Genomic DNA, 9516 nt, shown 5'->3' on the forward strand with positions numbered 1-9516 from the left:
GGTCTAGAGCTGGAGATGCACACTGAGCTTAAGGACAGTAGTGACTCCACTTCAGTACAAAACACAGCACAGCGTGACAAATGGTGATTTCAGAGAGGAAATTGTGTGGATAAAAGGCGCGCACACACACACACACACACACACACACACGCGCACACACACACACACACGCGCGCGCACACACACACACACGCGCGCACACACACACTAAGTGGCCTGTGTGTAAGCGTTTGGACACGGCTGTGTTTGATGTGGAGAAGGTGAGTCAGGAGCTGCAGGGCACTGAGCTTTGGCAAGGAGTCTCACATACACACACACACACACATACACACAAACACAAACAATAGCTGACAGTGCTGATCACCTCTGACCCACAACACACACTCACACACACCACTTAAACCTGCGAAAAGCACAGTTTTCACAGCTGACCTGAAATAAGCAACATCATTGGCTAGAAAAAGTCAAATTACTGTTTTTAATTTTCTTCTCCTTATTATTCCACACTTAAATATACCACTCCTTTCACAGCTCTCGAGCTAGAACCACGAAACTACCAGGGTGGTACATCCTATATCCAAACGGGTATAACGCTTATACCTCTACCTCTTCCACCACAGTCAGTACACACATTGTAGCCAACAGCCTAGCAACAACTTACAAACCTCCTGGGGTAGCATAGCAACAGCCTGGCAACACCTTAGCAACCACCTGGAACACCTTAGCAACAGCCTGACAACACCTTAGCAACCACCTGGAATACCACAGCAACAGCCTAGCAACACCTTAGCAGCCACCTGGGATAGAACGACAACAGCCTAACAACACTTTACTGACCTCCTGCGGTAGCAAAGCAACAGCCTGACAACACCTTAGCAACCAGCCTATAACACCTTAGCAACCACCTGGCTTAGCCTAGCAATGGCCTACAACACCTTAGCAACCACCTGGATTAGCATAGCAATGGCCTACAAAACCTTAGCAACCACCTGGATTAGCATAGCAATGGCTAAACAGCACCTTAGCAACCTCCTGGAGCAGCATAACAAAAGCCTACATCAGCTTAGCAACCACCTGGCTTAACATAGCAATGCCTACAACACCTTAGCAACCACCTGGTTTGGCATAGCAATGGAGCAATGGCTCAACAACACCTTAGCAACCACGTAGCTTAGTATAGCAATAGCCTACAACACCTTACTACACACCTGGCTTAGCACAGAAACTGCCAAACAACATCTTAACAACCACCTGGAATACCCTAGAAACCATCTAACAACCATGGATGCAAATCCTCAAAGCTTCAGCGCTAAAACTACAGAAAACCTCAGACACCAAACAAACAAACAAACAAACAAACAAACAAACTTTAACCAGTCTGAGCTCAGCGTGTAACAGAGCAGCACAGCGCTTCAGGCTTTCAGCTCAATCTCAATCTCTCTCTCTCTCTATTTCTTACTCTTTCTCTCTCTCTCTCTCTCTGTGTCTTTCTGTCTCTCTCTCTCTCTCTCTTTCTTTCTTACTCTCTGCCTATCTCTCTGTCACTCTCTTCCTTGTCTATTTCACTTTGTCTTCTCTCTTTCCCTTTTTCTCAGTCTTTCATTCTATTTCTCCTCTCCCTCTCTTTCTCTTCTCTTGCCCTCTTTCTGTATCTATTTTATATTCTCTCCCTCTCTTGTCTGTCCCTCCCTCTCTTACCACTCCCTTTCTCTCCTGTCTTTCTTTCTCCCCCCTCTCTTTATGTCTCTCACTCTCTCTCCCTTCTCTTCTTTTCTCTGTCTCTCTCCTCTTTTCTCTCTTCTACCCCTCCCTTTCTCTCTCTTTCTCCCTTCTACCTCGCCCTATCTCATGTCTATCTCAGTTTCTCTCTCTCTCGTCTCTTTCCCCCTCTCCGCCTCTCTCCTGTTCTCCTCTTCTCTCTCTTTCACCTCTCCTTTTCTCTCCTTTCTTTTTCCCTTTCTCTTTTTCCCCCTCTCTGCCTCTCTCCTGTTCTCTCCTTCTCTCTCCTTACCTGTCTCTCTTTTTCTCTCTCTTTCTTCTACCTCTTCTGTTCTCTCCTGTCTCCCCCCCTTCCCTCTCTCCTTCTGTCTCTCACTCTCTCCTTGGCTCTCTTCTCTCTCTCCTTATGTCATCCCTCTCTCTCTCTCTCTCTGTAATTTTGGAGGTGTGGACCGCTTGCTGCTGGCGATAATGATGAATGCGGTGATGATGCCGCCACCGCCATGGAGTGGGTTGCCATGGCGACCGCTAGCGAGCTGACGAGGAAAGAGAAGCACACCTGCCTTCGCTCCTGTGAGTGAGCAGCTCTGAGCGAGCGAACGAGTTTTAAAGAAGAGAGAGAGAAATACGGGTGGACGCTGCAGAGCTGCAGATGGCCAGGTCATCTGGGCTGTGTGGACATCCAAGAGACGGAGAGGACACTTCCTGTCCTGGACTGAACGCACTCACGCATATGTGTGTGTGTCTGACCTCGACAGGAGACACATCCTGGCCTCCCTGGGTGTGTGTGTGTGTGTGGGTGTGTGTGTTCCAAGCTGAGATGGGACTCGAGTCACATGTTGACTCACCACTCAGTTTGGACCTAAGACTTAAAGGGGAACCCCACCAAATTGTCAAAATTTCAGCATGATTAACTGGGTAAGGTGTAAACAGAGTCGTTCAGAGTGGTTTGGTGTGAAACACTCTGTTCTAGGGAAACTTACTGAGTCTCACTTGTTCACAGTGGTGGTGATAGGAACCAGACGTCCACCTCTAAAAGCTCCCTCACAGAAAGTTACTACATGAAATGGTTATGATGTCTGAGACATTTTTGCCAGTCTGATTGAATACATTCTGATTATAGATTCAGACTGAGGTGTTTATTCTCACTCTACTCAACAATCTGATGAAAATCTCTGTTTACATGCTCACTACAAGTAATCACGTTCATGCATAGAGAACCACTTCGTGTAGATGTTACCATGACAACCAGCATCACGTGAGTCCAGTCAGAGTGAGATGAGCAGCAGTGAGCAGTGCTTGTGTTTTTAATTGCTTTAAAATGATGTCAGACTCAGGAAAACGTCCTTCACATGTCCTTATTAAAGAAGGCCGAGAGGAAGACGTCGTGTTCTGAGACACATAAGCTGGACGTCCGTCCCACCGCCGTCTTTTAAAGATCAGAGCATAAACTTCGTCTCCTCTGCAGACCAGTTTCTGCTCCGCCATGTTGAACGGTATAAACTTTCACTATGACGTGACGAACATTATCAGAACGGACTTAAACTTTCCGATAGGGAATGTAATCAGATACAGGCGTTTACACGGATATTATTCTTCTATTTAACAGATTATTTACAGGATTACCCACCTCGATCAGTCGGATAGACACTGTATTCCGAATGGCCTCAATCAGACTAGACTCTTCTGATTGAGGTGTTTACATGGACGTATTCTATTCTGATTGAGCTGTTATCAGGCTGCATGTAAATGTGGCTACTGTTTCACAATTCACTATTTCACCATCAATACCATCAATTTATCATCATCATTCCATATAGACTCAGAAGACTCGTGTAGGTTCACTGGTGGTTTTGGATAGTAAATAAAATGTCTATATTTGTGTTGTAGTCATGGCAACCCCTGGTTCCTATCACCACCACCGTAAAGACACCTGAATTTCTCTATAATGGAGCTTTTCATATCAAACCGCTCTGAAGGACAGATCTGTACAGAATGTACAGAAATTTTAAAAATCGGTGGAGTTCCCCTTTTCTTTATCATCCTGTCTCTGCCTCTGCTGGTCTGTTCTGTACTTCACCTGTCAGTGTGACCCAGCAGAGCCGCCCGACACCATCAACCTCATTACTGCTGTAATGAACGAGTGCACATTCATCTCCATCCTAACAGCTCCATCAACCTCGGGAGACCACGATCCACTGACTCCCTCTCTCCCTCCATCCCCCTCTCCCTCTCTCCCTCCATCCACTGACTCCCTCTCTCCCTCCATCCCTCACTCCCTCTCTCCCTCCATCCCTCTCTCCCTCTCTCCCTCCATCCACTGACTCCCTCTCTCCCTCCATCCCCCTCTCCCTCTCTCCCTCCATCCACTGACTCCCTCTCTCCCTCCATCCCTCTCTCCCTCCATCCCTCACTCCCTCTCTCCCTCCATCCCTCTCCCCCTCTCTCTGTCCATCCACTGACTCCCTCTCTCCCTCTCTGTCTGTCACTCTACCTCTCTCTCCGTCGAGCATATACACAATCTCTCTCTCTCTCTCTCAGTCATTCCTCTTTATTCCTTCTCTCCTTCTCTTTCTGTCTCTCTCTCTCCCCTTTCTCTCTCCACTCTTTCTTTCTTTTTTTTCTTTCTCTCTCCTCTATCTCTCTCCTCTCTCACTTTCTTTCTGTCTCTCTCTCCTCCCCCCCTCTCTCCTCTCTCCCCTCTCTCTTTTTCATTCTCTTTCTCTCTCTCCTTCCCCCTCTCTTTCTCTCTCCACTCTTTTTCTTTCTCTCTTGTCTCTCCCTCCCCCTCCCCCTCTCTCTTTCTTTATTTCTTACTCCCATCTCTTTCTTTTTATCTCCCTCCCCCTCTCTCTTTCTCTCCCCCCTTTCTCTCTCCACTTTCTTTCTTTCTTTCTTTCTTTCTTTCTTTCTTTCTTTCTTTCTTTCTCTCTCCTTATTCTCTCCCCTCTCTCTTCTCTCTCTCCTTTCTCTCTTTTTTCTTTCTCTATTCTCTCTCACTCTCTCCTCCCCTCTCTTTCTGTCTTTCTCACTCCCATCACTTTCTTACTGTCTCCCTCTTCTCTCTTTCTTTCTTCCTCTCCTCTCTCTCCCCCTCCCTCTCTCTCTCTCTCCACTCTCTCTTCTCTCTCTCTTTCTTTCTTTCTCCCTGAAATCACCTCTTCTCTCGTTTCTTCCTCACTTTCTCTCATCACTTCTCTTCTCATTCCTCTTTACTCCTCTCGGTTGCTCCTTCTTTCTCTTCTCTAATCTTCCTCTCTTACCCTTTTCTGCTTTTCTGCTTCTCTCTCTGTCAGTCCTTCTTTTTCTCTGTTTCTTCATCTCTCTCTTTCTTTTGCTCCTCTCTGTCAATCCTTCCTTCTTTTTTTCTCCATCACTCCAATCCATCTCTTTTCTTCTTCACTCTCTCCAACTTTCACTCCCTTTTTACCTTGCTTTCTCCCTCTCCCTTTTCTGTCTCTTTTTACTTTCTCCATTCTCCCTCTTTCTCTCTCTTTCTTTATCTCTCTCTTCCTCTTTCTCAGTGTCACTCCTTCTCTCTCTTTTCTTTCTTTCTCCTTCTCTTTCCCGCTCTCTACCCTTTACTCCTTCTTCTCTGTCGCTCCTCCTTTCCCTTCTCTGTTCTTCCTTTCTTCCTTTTCTTCCTCTCTTTCTCACCCTTTTTCCTTCTCTCTCTTTCAGTCCTTCTCTTTCCCTCTGTTTTCTCCTCTCTGTCGCCGCTGCTCTCTCTCTCTTTCTTTTGTCTTTCTCTGTCACTCTCATCTATCTCTCTTCTCTCCCTCAATCTTTTCTTCTTCTATCTCTCTATCGCTCTCTCTCCCACCTTCTTTATTCAGTCATCACTGTTTCCTCTCTCCATCTTTCTCTCCATCACTCCAGCTCTCCATCTTTGCTCTCTCTTTCCTCCTTCCTTTCTCTTTTTACTTCTCTCTCTCTCTGAACTCGAGGTGGACGTACACAGCTGTGTTTACCCAAGCAAAGAAGGCAAATTACCCACAATTCACAGCACGCTGAAATACTACAACGTGTTAAAGAGATGGAAATAGACCGGAGCATAAATCTGCTCCAGGCCGCGTCAGACAGGAAGCCCTGAAGTCTTACAGATATCACATCTTCACTCACTGCGGCTGCATCACTTTATCAGTTTATCAGTTTATCTGTGAGCTGCACTGAGAGCAGGACACAAAACGGGCTCGTCAGCCACAGACCCTCCAACATCACTCACACATTACAACACAAATAAACTCGCTGTTTGAAGCGCTCACACACTAAACAACCACACTGCGCATCTCCCATCAAAACACTGCAAAAAAATGGTCTTAAATCTAGTCGATTTATCTAATATTTCCATTGTGAGCTGGTTGTGCACTTATTATAAGATTATCTAGTTTATTTCTAGACATTTTTACATGTTTTAGGTCATTTTATCAACTAAAATCATCTCACTATACTGGCACTCACTATAATTTTGCTGGTTTCAAGCTCATTTCCTAAAACAAGCTAAATGATCTGCCAATGTAGTGAGATAATTTTACTTAATAAAATTACTTAGAACAAGTAAAAAATGTCTAGAAATGAGTTAAATAATCTTAGATTTTGCTTACAACAGTCTCAACGGGAGAAATATTAGACCTATTGACTATATTTAAGATGTTTTACTTGACAATATACCATTTTTTGCAGTGCACAAGCTGCAAAATGCATGTACAGTGTGAACTCCACCAAGGCTACTATAAAGGCTGTCGCAAACGTCGCGTCCAAAAATTACTATTGTTTTAATGGAGGTAAGCACACTAGCGCCAATGCAGGCCAGTGCTCTACGCCTCTGAGTACTGCTCAATTCCTCAGCATTTTGCCATTACTACATTAAATGAAAGCCATATTGAGACCACGGAAAGCCACAGTAGATAACACAGAGGAAGGCAGCCAGTCTTTAGATGAACAGACAGATGCTGATGGTAAGTTAGCTCAGCTAACGTTACTAGCCTAGCCTGTTTCAGCTCATATCTTTCAGCTCGAAAGCAGCCAGTCTGTGAAGACGTAGTAAACTGATACTAAGCGTGCTGAGTGATGCTGATCACTTTATTTCAACCAGTTTATATGAGTAGAGTGTAAAAATGGACCTGAACTTGGTGTTTTTGGGCTCTGCCTGCCGGCACTGCACTCTGCTGCGTGAAGATGCGTGATGCGGTGCATCCAGTGTATGACGGCCTTAACTATTCTCGTGTTTCGAGTGACGTCACACTGTAGAGTCGGTGCCATTTTGAGGAGCGAATCAGGGACTGACTGCGCTGCGCGACGCCTTCAATCTGCTTTGTGAATGATTCACCTGCAAGACCGACAGAAGCCGAGAGACGAGAGACACACAGACCTTTAATTCAGTGTTTAACTCCAGGTTTGGAGCCGCTGAACTGTATAGTTCAGTGTTTCTCTGCTGTTCACCTCGTTCAGCTCCAGAAGGGATTAATTAGCTGATAATATCAGGTATTTTAACCAGGTAAGCCACAGTTACGCAGTGCAGGGGTTTCAGGACTGGAGCTGAACTCTGAACTAACTGAACTAGCAAACTTACAGAATCACGTCTGTCGAAACACGACGTCGTTTTCCGACCCACAACATTCAGTCTGATATTTAACGTTTACGTTTCTCCATTCAAACGTCATTTAAATCTCCAGAAACAGAGAGTGATTATTAAGTTATACCGGCGGTCTGCAGCTCCGTTAGGGGGCGACTGTTCATCTCTCGGCTGTTAACATCAGCTAAAGTTATCTAAAGGCCTGCATTGATCACATCTGTGTTAATTAGCTGATGTCGTTACCCTCCTATGATGACAGAGTGTTTTCTCCTCTTTATGCAACACCATGGGATCCTTTACCCACCCTGACGTGAAGAGCCGGTGGGCTTCTGTGCTTCAAATGCTCTGAGAGACTCTCCAGAATAGGGAGAGGAGTATGAGATCAATATAAATGTCAGGAAAATTTGGTAGCTTTCCGCCAGTTTAAGTGGGACCAGGAGTTCAGGGGAGACTGTATAAGGATCACAGCCTGTTTTACCGACTTTGTCGAGGAAACGTTTTCTCATCCAAAGTAAGGAGAGTAATTTTAGCCGTCTCTTACCTCAAGTTATGTTTGAAGCCAGAAATTCGGGCCCAAATATGGCGGCCAAAATAAAATCACCTGACTGAAACAGCAGCTACTCAAATTGTAGCCTAAAACTGCCAATGCCTCTTAACTACCACACTGGCCTCGCAGTGATGATCTCATAATGGGAATACACGTCTGGGGACAACTTGGCACTCAATTGTGGCGCTAACAGGGGTACAACCCCCCCCAAATTTCTGCCCCCAGATTTCTCTAATCCATGCTCTTTTAACAGAGTACAATGAATAACATGAGCAAAACAAGCTGACTAGCGAACGCTATAGCTAACAACTGTTTTTCTCTTGAGGTGAGGTTTATTTAAATTTCGAAATTTCACACTCAGTTTGTTTCCACTCTAATAGGCCTACATTCTCACCCATGTTTAGCCCAAAATTTGGTCTGTTTGTTCTCGTTACAAGATCACGTCTGGCCCCGTGAGACTACTACCACAATTGCCGGTCTGTGTGGGGGTATTTTGTGAGGATGTTATTGGATCCATTCAATGTGCAGGAGTGTTAGCTTGCATGAAGCAGCATTCCTGTTTTGACTACTTGATGCTTTTCTATATAAGACTGTTTTATTAAAACTGAAAGAAGTGTCATTACTGAGTGAGGGGAATAAAAACAGGCTAAAATATGGTGAGCATGTTGCCCTGTAAAGCCTGAAATCATCATTTACAAGTCAGAGGCGTCGGGTCGGGAGCTTTTCATACCACGCCATACATCTTTACGTATTAGCGTCACACGCACAGTCTCAAAAAGAAGATCCGGCTCAATGTTTAGGCCTCAAATGATCTCAAAATCAACATTATACTGATGAAGATGTGATGATAATAGTAGATAATTCACTCCCCGTCTCAGCAGACGCTCCTTCACCAAGTTCTGAATGAGTTCTCTTTGAATTCTCTTTCATCCTCTCAGGGGAGGGAGCCAAAGCACAACCCATGCTATAAAATGTTCTCTAACATGTTACCTGCAATTACACATTTCCACCAGAGAGGTCTCCAAATCCCCAAATCTTACATAGTGCAGCTTTAATGACCTCACACATTGATATTCTGTCTGAAATGGATTGTAGAGTTCACCACTATTAAAAGAGACACATTTACACAAGTAGTGGTGCTTTATTCTCCAGCTGTCGTCGTCCACAGCAACAGTTTTCTCTAACAGCTCTTTCACTACCCAGCTCACGTCTCTCTCTCACTCAGCTCCTCTCCCTCCCTCAGCACACATAACTTCTTACACGGTTCCCTTGGCGGTTCCTGGACCCCTCTTAGCAAACTGAACCGAGTGCAATAAAGCCCAGAGAACGTATAACCTAAAGCTAATATGCAAAAGCATTTCTCGAACACGCTGCAGTATTTAGGACAAAACATCTCAGCTTAGAAATGAGTCCGTGGGTCATAGAGCGTGATATGGGGCGATTTTCGAAAACAGCAGTCATCTTTCCCCGGCCGAGACCCAGGGCTCATCTGGATGATAATGGCAAACTACACATTGTCTACAAACACAGATGTTTATGGGTGTTTAAGGTTAATTTTAGGCTGCCAGCCCAAATCCGAATTTTGGTACATGGGTCATTTAACAGAAACTTTTCTATCTCTCCATAGGAGTCACTGGTGTTACTGATCCTCATTTGTGTTACTACATAATAAAGG

This window comes from Colossoma macropomum, unplaced genomic scaffold (genome assembly GCF_904425465.1).
Source record: "Colossoma macropomum unplaced genomic scaffold, Colossoma_macropomum, whole genome shotgun sequence".
In the NCBI taxonomy this organism is placed as follows: Eukaryota; Metazoa; Chordata; class Actinopteri; order Characiformes; family Serrasalmidae; genus Colossoma; species Colossoma macropomum.